The sequence below is a fragment of the Tamandua tetradactyla genome, chromosome 1 (assembly GCF_023851605.1).
Source record: "Tamandua tetradactyla isolate mTamTet1 chromosome 1, mTamTet1.pri, whole genome shotgun sequence".
Classification (NCBI taxonomy): Eukaryota; Metazoa; Chordata; class Mammalia; order Pilosa; family Myrmecophagidae; genus Tamandua; species Tamandua tetradactyla.
Window position 1 is genome coordinate 11,576,511 of NC_135327.1, and position 13,644 is coordinate 11,590,154.

The window sequence follows — 13,644 nt, forward strand, 5'->3', positions numbered from 1 at the left end:
AAGGTGTATATTGGGAGAAAGGCCACCCTGGCAAAGAGGGCGTCGTGTGAAAAGCCACGCATAAAAGAAAACCCAGTGCTTGGCATGAAAGAACAATTGGGTGTGTACAGAGCTTGGGATGCTCGTGAGGAAGTGTGAGGGAGAAAAGGTTGGAGAAGTTGAAGGGAACTGGGTTGTGAATGGCCCTGAGGCCAATGACTAGGAACCCCGATCTGATCCCGACAGTAATGGAATCCATAGAAGTCCTTTTGTTTGCTTTCTTGTTTTAAATCTGGATATGAAGGGATCAGGTTTGCATTTTAGAAAGGTGACTCTGGTGGCTTGTAGGAAAGTTGGCTTCAATATGGGAGAGACTGGTAGCCGGAAAACCAGTTAGAAAACTGTTGCAAAATCCTGGGCAATGAGACCTGAAATGATGTGATGGTAGAGATGGGAAGGAGGGGATGGATTTCAGAACTGTTTCAAAGCTGAAACTGGAAGGTGAAGTGGCTTCATACACCATTTGCTGCTCTCCTGTTTACCAAGTTGGTTGTCAAAGAAGGCATCAGGCAGAGTGTAGATGGGTACCCCATGCTTTAATACCCTATCTGTGTGCGCAATTGAGCAATGATTGCACCTGAAATTCACTACAAACCCTGACTTGGAAGCCTCTTTCTGAAGACATGGTCCAATGGACTTACAACAAGCATTGGGTGGGGTTTATCCTCATTTCCAGCTTTCCTGGCCACTTCCCTCCTAAGGACCAACCCAGCAGTACTGCTCTTTCCCAACCTTGGCTCCTCCTTTCTTGGCTTGAAATCTAGGTGGACGCAATAAGCACTTCATTCCCAGGGTGCATCCCAGAGAGTGGAGTAGATGAGACCTGGCCTTCAGAGGCACACAGACCGAGCTCCAGCTGACTCCACCAGTCTTGATGGGTCGCTGTACTGTTCTCATTGATAAATAGTGTCTGTCTTGAAAAGGTTGTATAGATTATGAGATGAAACACTGAAAACCCCTTGTGCTTGATACATGTAGGTGCTCAGTAATGTTCATTTCCTTCCATTGGATTTTGACCTCCAGTGTTAGGCCCTGAGTCATAGCTTGGATGGAGGACTACCCATGTCTGGTACCTGTTGAAATGCTCATTTTGCAGATGAGGAAGTCGATGATCACAGTCTCAATATATGTAGTTTTAAGCAAACACTGGTTATGGAATATAGTTTCAACTGTGTTATCACCAGAAACTGCCCCTACCTCAAGCTGGGTCCTGACTTGTAGATCCAAAGGACTTTCAGAGCTAAGGTACCCACACGGTCATACACACAACATTGTACGTGACCAGAGTCTAAGGGCTGCTATACAAAGCTTGAATTTCTGAGCATCAGGAATATCTTCTTTCCTCTTAGCCTGAGTGACTGACCAAATGGTGCCCTCAACACAAGGCTGGTCCATGGGGAGCTCAGCCTGGACTCGCAGGAAGCCAGGACTGTCCCTCAGAAGAAACTGTCATGCAAGAGAAGAGCTGGGGAGAAGGAAGGATCCCGGGCTCTGAGGTGGGGCTTAGCAGCACCAGCTGGGGACTTAGTGAGCACAACTTAGGGGGATCCCTCTTCTTTTGACCAGGAGGGACAGGTGAACCCCAGAGAGGTTTAGTAGTACAGGACTTTGTATCTTACAGCCATTTAACTCACACAATTAAACATTCAAGGAGAAAGAGAAAAAAAATAAGTGTTGTACAGATAATCCTGGTCATTATTCCACCCAGTGAGCATAGGGTCAGAGGGCACATAAGATAAGACAAGAGAAATCTGCCAAATGTATGCCAGCTTCAAGCCCGTGAGCCTCTCTGTGCTTTTCTATGTGCGAGTGCCTCACATCACAGTGTGTGATTCTGGGGGTTAAATATTTGCAGGTGTTTTTTTTCTCCACAAAAATTGACCCTAAATGCACATTTATTTTGTTCTTTGGTGCCCAAGTAAAGACATGGTGATTTCTTACAATACTAGAGAAAAATCCAGCCTTTTGGATAGATCAAGAGAAGGTGTGTGAATCTTCAATATGGCTCATCGGTGCTATGGGGCCATAGTAGGGATTAATGAAGCCTGCCAGTGTCAGTTCTTTTCTCCTTCTGAGTACGTAGAAGATTGAAGAGCGTTGAAATTTGGTGGGGCCATGTGACTGGCTCTTAGCAGTGAGTTGTGAGCAGAAGGGATGTGTGTTACTTCTGAGTCAAAGTATTTACTGGCTGGTGCATTAACCTCCAAAGCTGTCTCTCTTTGGCCCAGTGACAATCAGCAGGTGCTCTGTAAACTTGAGCTCCTTAGTGACTAAGGCAAATAGGGCCTCTTGCCTGTGTATGAGAAATATGGGGCACTGAATAAGAGAAGTTGGTAGTCTTAAGGCCCTGAGATGTTGGGCTTGCTTCTTATGCAGCACAATCCAACCTATCCTGACCAATAGAGAGAACTTTAAAAGGGAATTTGTCATCTTACTCTGTGATTTAAGAATCTGTGTCCTTGTGGTCCCACTAGAGTAGTAGCATGGATGTCATTATAGAAACTTATTCTCTTCTAAGTACTGTTTTCTTCACATACATTATCTCAATAGATAATTATAGCCACTCTATGAGATTGATAGAATGATTCCTATTGTAGGTGAGGAAATGAGCAAAGATTAAAATACCTTGTCCAAATTCCCAGTGGCAGGGATTAATTTTAAAATCAGGTATTTCTGACTCCAAAGCTCTCTTCATGATATCACCTGTCAGAGCTAGGTTCCCCAAAGGGGAGGGCTGGGCAGCTGAGGATTGGGCAATGGAACTGGTCCACCAGGCCTTGGCCACCTTGATGCCACCTGCTCCCTGCCGTGTGCCAGGACTCCAAGTCCCTCCACTTATCCCACACTCCCTCCTACACTAATGATATTTAATCTTGCTACCATGGCAGGGTGTTACACTCCTAATTACTGTTTAGAAACCTCTGAAGGCAGAAAACATGCTAAGTACTTAATGGTTAAAAGAGCAGAGTGGGAGACCTGGGGTTGTTGGCACAGAGCAGGGTGGAGAAGCTGGGGAGATGAACAAAGAAGGTCCATGACATCACATAGGGCAGGGACAAAGTCTCTGGCAGTGCCTGCTAAGGCTCAGGCTGAGATTCTTCTAGTATCTGAGTCACGCGGCTGTGGGAGCATCCCCCAGCTTTGTTGCCCCTCAGTCCCTCTCTGGGTCTTGGCTTTGGAAGGGGCTGCAGCGAGGAGCCTCTCTACCACAGATGTAGGAAATCATCACTCTCTTGAGTATCTCCCAAGATGGGGAGCTCACCACCTCTCATGGAGCTCCACCTGAATAAAGTTGCAGCTAGAGGAACATCTCTCATTGCAAAGGAACACCCCTTGCCCCCAGGAGATGGAGGGAGAGGAGGAGGGGAGACGGGTGGGCATTAAATGGCTGCACCTGGTGGGTGTCCACAGGGACACACCTGTAATGGTGATGACTAGACGGTGATAATAGGCCATTTCCCTAATGGGCAGTAATGATGCCATTTGGGCTGAACTTCCATCTCCTGCTTTCTCTCTTGCCACACCTTCCTGAATCTCTGTCCTGAATGGCTACAGCTGGCCTGCTGATATCCCACCTCACCTGGCCAATACTGGGTGGTCGTGGCATCTGGGACAGTGTGCCTGGGCCTGACTTCTCCCCTTGGTTTGCCTTGCCCTGGGTACGAGGTGAAGCCTGGCTTCCTTCCAGGGTGGGAAGGCCATTTCCTGAAAGTGGAGGCCTCCCATGGCCCAGCAAGTGGTCTGGACCATGAGTCACCCCTCGCTCAGATCTGACCAGCCCAGCTATGGGAGGGAGGGGGGCACTGGATGATGGAGACAGAGAGAGGCAGAGACTTACAGAGATCCCCAGGAGAGAGGTGCAGATGTCAGTCTGAGAAGTTGGAAGGAGAAAGGGAAGGAAGAAACAATGGTGCATGATTTCACAAATGCCATTTCTTTTGGGAGACAGTTCCTCAGTTACCTACTGTCCTTCCTCCCCACTCCCTGCATTCCACACTTGTTATACAGACTCTCAAAGTATGTGTGTGTGTGTTTGGGGGAAGCTGGGAGAAAAGAGAAAACATATGGGTTCCAGCTTTGTCACTTAGCCCGGGCGCTGTAGGAAGCATCTCAGCAGCTCTGAGACGTAGCTCGGCTATAATAACATGGAGATGTGGGTTGCAATTCTGCTTTCCTGGGGGGCCAGGGAGAGCCCATGGCTGTGGGTGGGAAGTCCTGAGGGCACTGGGGGGTGACTGGAGGAATGTTTTCGGTCCTGTGTCACAGGGCCAGGCCGCAGGACCCGGGCGAGCGCTCTCACCCCGGGGGCACTGTGCCCTGTTGTAGGGGTTTCAGGCTCTCACAGGCAGAGGCTGCCCGGTACTCAGGAGCTGGGCTGGGGCCCTGAGTCCCTCTCTCTGCCCCAGGGGCTGCTCCTGAGGGTGAGTGCTGAGAGGGGATTGGCAAGCCTCTGGGGGGTGGAGAAGGGTGCTGCAGGGCGCGGTCACCATTTTCTGAGCCTCTGTCCTGTGCTGGCTCTGTGAGGTGGGATCCTCTCCATTTTGCACATGAGGTAAAGGCACACAGAGGAGCTAAAGTCACACCATTAGTGAGGAGGAGCTGGGCAAGGGGCACGGAGAGGCCTGCCTGGAATGGTGGTGGTGGGCGGCGGCTTGGGGAGAGAAGGTGCATGCGGGGCAGGCTGGGTGCGGGCCCTGGGGGGGGCTCCCCAGTGCTCCTGTGCTGGGAGGGGGTGGGGGGAAGGGAGGGGGGCCATCACCTCTGCCCTGATGCCTGGGATTCCCAGGACAGTCTGTCCCAAGGACACCCCCTCACCCCAGCACCCTCTGGACTCCACCCTCACGTCCTGCCATGGGAGCTGCCCCTGCCCAGCTCAGTGGGCAGCCTGGGGCTGGTGGAGGGCACTCAGGCGGGGTGGGGGGGCTTTCCTGGCCTCTTCTCACTCAGGCCCCCTTGGCCGGCAGCACGGGCCCCCCGTTTTCCTGAAGACTGTGGAAGAGGTGGGGGGGGAGGCTCTGAATGTCCGCCGGCTCTGGCCCCAGAGCGTTTTCTCCAGAGAACAACTTGGAGAGAAAATTCCCTTCTGCACCTAGGGGAAAATCCAAACTCTTCTCCGCAGCCCCGAGGGCTCAGCCACCCCTGCCCTGCCCACACCTCTGCGCTCCCTCCCCAGCGCCCCTTACTATCTCTGCTCCAGCCACAGGGAATTCTTGCTTTGCTAGAGCACAGCCTGCTTCTACCTATTCCAGGGCCCCGGGCTGCATGTCAGTGGACCACAGGTAGACACACTGGGGTTCGATGGGGAGCTTGGCAGGGAGGTATGCGGGGACTGTGGAAATCTCTCCCTTTAGGAGATGGGGTTAGGTCTTGAATGTGAGAACAGCACAATAAATTTGAAGTTTGGGGCAGTGCACCCCCCTCCCCCCCAAAAAGGGGATCCTGCTTTCCCCAAGGCCAGCCACTCAGGAGTCCCAGAGCTGAGTCCTGACACTTCTCCAGCCCAATAAGGAAACCAGGTGACCCCGCTTGGGTTACTGGAGGATTGCAGGTCATTGGCACGCAGCAAGACTCCCGAGTTTTCCCTCTGCTCCCCGGTGCTCGGTGGAGTTTGGATGTTGTACGTGTGAGTGATTGGATTTCTAGGCAGATGTGTGGGCATATAGGAATGATTTACTCTGCATCTGTGCATGTCTGATTGTTCTGTGTTGGGTGAGTAAATATAAGAGCGGGCTTGTATGCTTTATTGTGAGCATGTATATGCATATAAACAGATGAATGTTAATTATTAAATTTATTCATTTGTTCATTCCTTCATTTATTGAACACTTTCTATATAGGTGCTGCACACAAAAAAGCAGAGAAAGTCAGCATTCTCGCTCCAAGGCCCATAGAATATAAGTTTGTGTCCTGTTAGTGCAAGGTGAGCAAAGGGGCTCATTTCTGGGTGTTGGCATATGTGTGAGTGGGTGTGTACATGCTATTAAGTTAGGGGCATATATGACTCTCTGTGCATTTACTTCTGGATGTAAATTTCTGTGTGATTGTGTATGGTTGTCTCTGCTGCTGAATGCTAAGTCCTTTAGTTCTCTGACTTCTGGGCATGCGATAGGGCCACATTTTCCACTCCCTCATGATGGTTGGGTTCAGGTGTCAACTTGGCCAGGGGATGGTGCCTGTTGTCTGGTCAGGCAAGCACTGGCCTAACCATTACTGCAAGGATATTTCATGGCTTGTTGATAAACCAGAAGGCTGGTGTATTAAATCATCAGTCGACTGCTGTTGTGGCTGATTACATCTACTCTCAACTAAGGGCGTGCCTCGTGCAAACGAGAGAATCTGATCAGGTGGATTTGATCCAACAGTTGAAAACTTTTAAGGAAAAAAGAGAGACTTTTCACTGCTTCTTCAGCCAGCATATCTCTCCTATGGCATTCGTTGAGACCATTCATCGGAGTTGCCAGCCTCACAGCCTGCCCTACGGATTCTGGTCTCTTGCATTCCCACGGTTATGTGAGACACTTTTAAAAATCTTATATTGACAGTTATCGCCTGTTGTTTCTGCTTCTCGAGAGAACCCTAATACAATCTCCTTTGGAGTTAGGTTGGACCTTGTGGTTAACTCAAGACAATGAATTGTGACCAGAAGTTATATGTTATTTCCAAGCCAAAGCATGTGGTTATTGGTATGATGCTTTACAGTGTGTCTTCTTTCTCAGCTTCAGTGGCAAATGACAATTTGGTATCTTCTTTGTCATCCTGGGCCCTGGAATGGGGATCTGGAAAGCACAATAGGCTTGTGGTGTGAGGAAGATATAGACATGTGTTGTTTTAAGTAACTAAGATTATTTTTTTTTGGAAGGGAGGGGATGTTTGTTACCATAGCATAATCTGGCCTGTTCTGTCTGATACATTCCATCTGGGTAAGGTCATGCATGCATGGGTCTATGTGTGCTTGTATGTATATGACTGTTTGCAAGAATGTGTGAGGGTGAATCTAGGTATCGGTGTGTGTGTGTTGTATGTGTTTAAGCATTCACATAGACATGTGTACATCAGATTGTGTGTCTGATGTCTATTCATGAATATTTGTATGTGTTTGTGCCTACATTCATGTATGTGAATGTGTTTAATATGAGTGTTTAAGTGTGACTGTGTACCTATCCATGATTTGTGTAATGGTGTGTGTGTCTGTGTGTACATGTGGTTGTGAGTTGTCATCTTGCAGTGAGTGGGTGTGTGTGTTTCTAAGTATGTATGTAAGTGGGGGGTGGGTAGGTATATGGCGGTGTCGTGAAAGGAGGTGCAGAAGAAATGCCCTTTCCCATAGATGGAGTCCAACATTCTAAATGCATCAGTCCAGGCCATGAGACAGGCCTGATTTTGGCATCTTCATAAGATGGAAAGAAAGCTCTGGGTCACCTTAACCATCAATATTCCCTATGACCCAGTAGGACATAAAATTCGGACTAAAGGCTGTCTCTCTTGGAGACTCATGAAAACGAAGCAGGACCCCTTGTCCTGGTCCTGGCAATCTCCAAGCTCCTTTGCTTTCCCCACACCCTTGTCAGGTCTCCCCTCTACCGTGTCCCCACAGGTGAGACCAAGAAGCCAAAGGTCTCTTGATGGACACCAGCTCTTACTTGACCTTGAGGTCAGAGGCTCTTTCTCCAGATCTGCCTGCCTTTGATGTGGCCAAAGCCTTGGGACACATGGCACCTAGTTTAGCTGCTCTCCATGGCTTGTCCAAGGCAAAATTGGGGTTGACAAACACATCATTCATTTATCAATAGTGACAATGACTATTGATAGAAATAAGGTTAAGAACAAGGTGAAAATTAATGAGAGGAAGAAATTATCAAAGAAGACCTTTGAGTGTCCACTCTGTGCCACCCTCTGGGCTAGGGGTCCAGGAGTGGATAAGGCAGCCAGAACTTTGTTTTCAGGGGAGTTACAGTCCAGTGGGAGGTAAGCGAAACATGTCTGAGGGGCATCTGACCAGGACCTGGGCCTCAGGTAAGAGTTTTAGGATGCATAAGTTGATATCTGAGAGCTGAGCAGGAATTAGCTGCTGAAGGAATTGATGAGAGGGAAGAGAACTCCATGTTCTGGAAACTATATGTGCAAAGGCCCTGCAGTGGGAAAGAAACTGTGAGATGTTTAGATGGAACAGGGGGAGGGTCAGGAGGGCGTGTGCACAGGAATCTGGCTGGAGAGATCCTGCAGGGGCCCAATCCTGTGGGACATGTTCTGTATGCTTTTGTCTCTGTTCTTTTTTCTTTCATCAAGTTCTCTACTAGAGAACTGGGTCGGACACAGAGGCACATTACTGCCAAGGAGGATGCCGAGGAGGAGTGGACCTGGACATGGATGGTGCGGTTGGTGCTGACTTTCCCTTGTGCTTCAGCCTTCACGAGGAATGGGATCTCCACGGGATTCCCCTTCACTTCTGAGCTTGGGTCTCAGTTTCCTGTCCCACCCTCAGGTTTCCCACTTTTCCATTATCTTACCAGGCCACTCTCAGGTTCCTCTTGGGAAGGTGCTGCCTCTTCTGCCTTGTGGGGTCATGAGACCCTGCTGGCTGCCATGAGAAGGAACTGGAGGAAGACAGCACGGATGGAGGAAGGCCGGTTGGGGGCCATTGCCAACATCCAGGACCGGGCTATAGGCAGATGGGTGCAGCGCAGGGGCCGGGTCTGTGACCCTTTCAGGAGGACTTTATGAAGGATGAGTGGGGTTTGGATGAACCTATGGGCGGAAATAGTCATTGAGAGAAGAAACATAGGAGAAGAAACAGCAAGTTGAGGGTGGAAAAGGGAGAAGGTTTGGAAGCACACATTGTGTGACCTCGGACATGTCATCTGACCCCTCTGAACTTCAGTTTCTTCCTCTGTAAAGTGGGGATTAAAGAGCACTTACCTTATAGGGTAGTGGTGAGGATTGAATGAGTAATAGTACAGTGATCAGCACATACAAGCTCTATAAAACTGTTTGCTAAATAAACATTCCAGGGTCTGCTTTCAAGAAACACTTGGTTACCTTGGGTCTGAAATTTGGGAGGAAGACATGGAATGAAGGCACTGATGCAAAATTGATTTTCCTGGGTCATTGTTCCCACCCACAGGGTAAATGTTTGCAGGGTTAATGTGGTGCATTTAAGAGGATCAACTTTGCGGAGAGCTTCAGACACTTTGGAGGAACTTATCTGTGTTCAAACAATTAATATGCCGATGGCAAGGCAAGCCACTCCACTGCCAGAGCTGCCCTGGGGGCCAGTTGTTGGGAGCTCTTCAGTGTTTAGTTTGAGTTACGGTGTGTGTTCTGAAGCCATAAAACTGCAGCCCACTTTTTTACGCAATTCACTTCCCCTTATTCAGTCTGATCTTCCTTCCCATTAGCCTGGATTAATGAAGTGTCTTGAATCCCTTCGAACTCTCTTGCATGTTGGTTCTAAATGGCACGCCGCCATGCTCTAAGTGCGTGGGGCTTCTGAGGGTGGGTGTGAGAGCCTGTGGGTAAGGGTCTTTCTGACGAGTTCCCGAGGTGGGCTGGGGCAGGGGCTGTGCTAATTAAGAAGATGCATGTGTGATTGCTTCTGACTGGGCATTGACCTATGTTTTTCCTTCTGAAGGGTCTGATTGAGCAATACGAACAAGGAAAATGTGAAAAGTGAAAGAAGAGAGGAATACGCAAGAGGAGAGATCAACTGCAAGCTCAATGGTCCTAGGAGTTATTTCCTGATGGGTATGAGACCATCCCGAAACACAGCGGCTTAGGACGGTGACTTATTAGACTGGGTGGCTTTTTTGTTGGTATCTCCAGGACTCAACAATCACCTGGCTCTCTTGATCTGGAGAGTCGGCTGGGGCCAGGCCTGGGATGGCTGGGTCTCTCTTTCCAAGGCCTGGTTCATTCTGCCTTTCCTCAAAGCAAGGCAGTCTCCAGACCGATGTCTCATTGGCAAAACCAAGACACACGCCCAGGCCCAGACTCAGTATGGAGGAGGGGGCCACACAAAGCATGGATTCTGGGATGGCGGTCTCACTGGGGGTCATCACTGTGACAATCTGCCTCAACAGTCTATGCAACATTTCAGAAATGTCTAACTGCAGATTCACTGAATCCTATAATGGTGATGATAACCATAGTGCTATTGTTAATAGCGCACGCCATTTCATTGAGGACTTATTTATTAAGGGCTCGGGCCTTCAATAATGCATTCAGTCATTTAACCTTCACAGCCATGCTGCCAGGTCAGTCCTCTCCCCAGTTTACAGATGAGGAAACTGAGGCTCAGAAAGGTGGGTGCTTTCCCTAAGTGCATTGGGTGGCTGTAATTATTTCTGAAGTGGGAGAAGCCTGTGTGGGAGAGGCATGGCCTGAATCTTTCCACTGTGGCCAACAGATCTTCTTCGGAAAAAGCCACATCACATTTCCAAAGGCGCTTCTCTGCCTTGCCGAAATGTAAGCAGCTCTCATCAAATAGCAGTTTGATGAGCTGAGCATAAATGAATCAGAAACACGAGGCTGATGTTTGTCTTTGTCCGCACAGGGGTTTGGCAGTTTCCAAGCTCCCTTGGCAAGCAGGGTCTGGGCTCTGCCAAAATCTGGATCTCTGGAATAACAGTGTGGCCCTCCAGCCTTCCTGCTGTTCGAATCAGAGTCCTGGGCTCTGGCCGGGTCTCTTGCTGGTTCTTGCCCTTGAGCCCCAAGGACAGAATGGGCAGGGCCACCCCTGCAACCCCGGCACACGTGGGAGAAAGACTGCAAAGAGCACGGTTTCCTGGAGCGCCGTCAAAGCAGCAGTCCTCCCAGGTGCCAGGAAACCCAAGCCTAGGAAACTGTGGCCACAGGGTCTATCCACAGGTCATGATGTCGGGAATAACCCTGGAACGAGAAGGGACTTGGCACAGAAGGAGGGGGAGGCTCCCCCCCGTCAGCCCGGAGGCCACCTCGGCTGATTCCTTTGAATGGTGCGGCATTAGCTTGAGAAAAAACAAGCTTCAGACTGGAAACATTTGGAATGGACCTGATTAATCGGGCTCTTTTATTGCAAAACTTCTCAGAGCCTTGAGTCTTCTAATGTGGCTGTTCAAGGGGGAGAGTGGGGCCACAGCGGATTCTGAGCTTACCGGACAGTGGAGCATTTTGCTTAGCATTTTTTGTGACTGGCATTCCCCAGAATGCTGTTTTCAGTGTGCTGTCCCTGCAGACACCAGAATACAGGCCCCACGAAGGCAAGAACATTGTCAGTTTGATCCAAATCCTTGGAGTCAGAGTTCCTTGTAAAATGGCCAGTAAATATTGGATGAGTAAATGAATGCAGGGCACTTATAGGAAATCCATCCTTTCTCCCTCCTTCCTTCCTCTTATCCCTCTCTCTTTCCTTTCTTCCCTCCCTCCCTCTCTTCCTTCCAAATACTTCTTATGTCAGGCTCTGTGCTAGGCCCTGGGGACATAGCAGTGAAACAAAACAAGTCTGCCGTTCGTTGGTCACTTTGCTCATTCATTCATCCATTCGTTCATTCATTCATTTTTTTGATGGCAGGAGACTGACGGCTTCTGTACCTGTAGCTGGGGAAGGGTGAGAGGTTGGGATGTGTGCGGAGCCCTGGGCAGCTCCAGGGCAGCCCCTCATGGCAGACTTGCTGCTTGTTTGTCAGGGGCCGACCCCATCTGCTCTTGCTCCCTTTCAATCCCTGTAATATTCTGTTGTTGTGAAGACCCCCGGTGTGCTAGAGCTGACAAAGCAGGCCACAGTCTTCCTGGTCTCTCTTCTCTACTGCTGCAGAAGCCAAGCCCCTGGCCTGGAAGCTCTGGGAGGGCAGAATCTGTCTTCCCCGCCGTGGGGTCTCCGGTGAGAGTCCTGGCATTGACGAACGTCTGGCAAACAGTCAAGTCTGGGAACAACGTTGATGTAAAGCGTGGTCTACAGCCAGGGTAAGAACGAAACAAAAGCGGCTCATGACCAAGGTTCTGGGAGATTCCTGAGCTCTCAGTCGCGGTCCCAGCTCTGTTGCACAGAGCCTCTTATGTAAGGGCTCCAGAATATTCCTTTTAGCTTCTCTTACTGATCCTCGAGGCTGGAGCGCAGCCAATGCCCTTGCCTCACTTTTTATGCAGTATCTTATCCTGGGATCCAGAAAGATCTCTCTGCCCCATAGGAAGCCCTGCAGGCACCCTCAAGGGAAAATCAGCCCTGTCCTCTCAGAAGGGAAAAAGCTTGTATGGGTCTGGGGTGACCAACCTTCTCCAGCAAAAGCTGGATGTGCTCCTGCTTCCAGAGACTCAAGTCGCTCCCTGGGCCATTCTGGACCCCCCCTGTCAGCCCTTCGTGCCTTCATCTGGTGAAGACAAGTGGTTGGCTCCATGAATCTGGAGCTGAACGTCCCTTGCTGGATTCAGGGCCAGGACCCGAAGGCATGGAGAATGTTGACATCGTATTAGGTACCCAGAGAGACCTGCATCAGACCATAACGAATATAAAGATTATTAGGAGGTGGAGGTCCTGGGGCTTCTCCCAAAACTGAGCCCTCACGAGCCCTTAGCTCATGCCTGGCACAGTCCTGCAAAGAAGGGGTTGCCATCTCATTTTGCAGATGAGGAAACTGAGTCGCAGTGGACAAAAGTGATGTGTCCAAGTCCAGGTGGCTGAACTGGGTGAAACCAGGTGAGGCTGAGTCTGAAGCCCGGGCGATTTTCAGACTAGCCCACTGCCTTGTCTGTGCTCAGAAAGGTATGCACCTTCCAAGGCTGCCTCCCACGGAGAACCGCGTCATGGTTGGTGACTGAGGTCAAAGGCCGAGGGGACAGGTGTGGGTTATGAGACCAGAAGACCATGGAGGGAGGAGGGGACAGGAGTAAAATTCACTCATTCATTCAGATAATCCTGAGTAGCTGCTCGTCACTAACTGCCGAGGAACCAGCAGGCAGGGGCTCAGCCTCTTCCTGCTTGGTGGATGGGTGTTTTCATTTCCTATTGTTGCAGAAACAAGTTGTCATAAATTTAGAGGCCGAAAGCAATGTAGACATCTGCTGTTACAGTTCGGGAGGTCAGGAGTCCAAGATGAGTTTTTCTGGGCTCAGATCAAGGGGTTAGCAGGGCTGCTTCCTTCTCTAGACTCTAGGGAGAAACCGCTCTTGTCTTTTCCACCTTCTAGAGGCTGCCTACCTTCCTTGGCCTGTGGCCCACATCACTCTGATCTCTGCTTCCATTGTCACATCTCCTTCTCTGACTCTTCTGCCTCCCTCTTTCACTTATAAGGGCGCTGGTGATTATAATGGGCCCACCCAGGTTACCCAGGCTAATTTCCCTATACCAAAATCCTTAATCGCAGCTCTAAAGTCTCTTTTGCTATGTAAAGTGACATATTCACAGGCCCCAGGGATTAGGCTGTGGGTATCTTTGGGTGACCATTATTTATTATTCAAAAATATCTCCACAGTGAGTTAGATATTTTTCATGGATTGTGCAAGTAAATGTAGGATTGCATCTGTGATGAGTGCTCTAAAGGAGAAGTACAAGGACCTAAGACAGCTTCTGAGAGGGCTCTGGCCTAGCCAAGTAGGTTAGGGCAGCTTCCCAGAGGAGGGAATGCTTCAGTTGAG

General features: G+C 49.7%; 1 long non-coding RNA gene across 2 annotated transcripts; it reads left to right on the top strand.

Annotated features, from left to right (window-relative positions):
* The first annotated feature begins 5,874 nt into the window (after window positions 1-5,874).
* LOC143683496 (uncharacterized) lies at window positions 5,875-10,580 on the top strand. 2 transcript variants are annotated; one of them, XR_013175491.1, is made up of 4 exons: window positions 5,875-5,959; window positions 7,983-8,052; window positions 8,326-8,409; window positions 9,668-10,580. It is a non-coding gene; the product is annotated as an uncharacterized LOC143683496 (long non-coding RNA). The 2 variants fall into 2 exon arrangements; XR_013175493.1 differs by lacking the exon at window positions 7,983-8,052.
* Window positions 10,581-13,644: the final 3,064 nt, after the last annotated feature.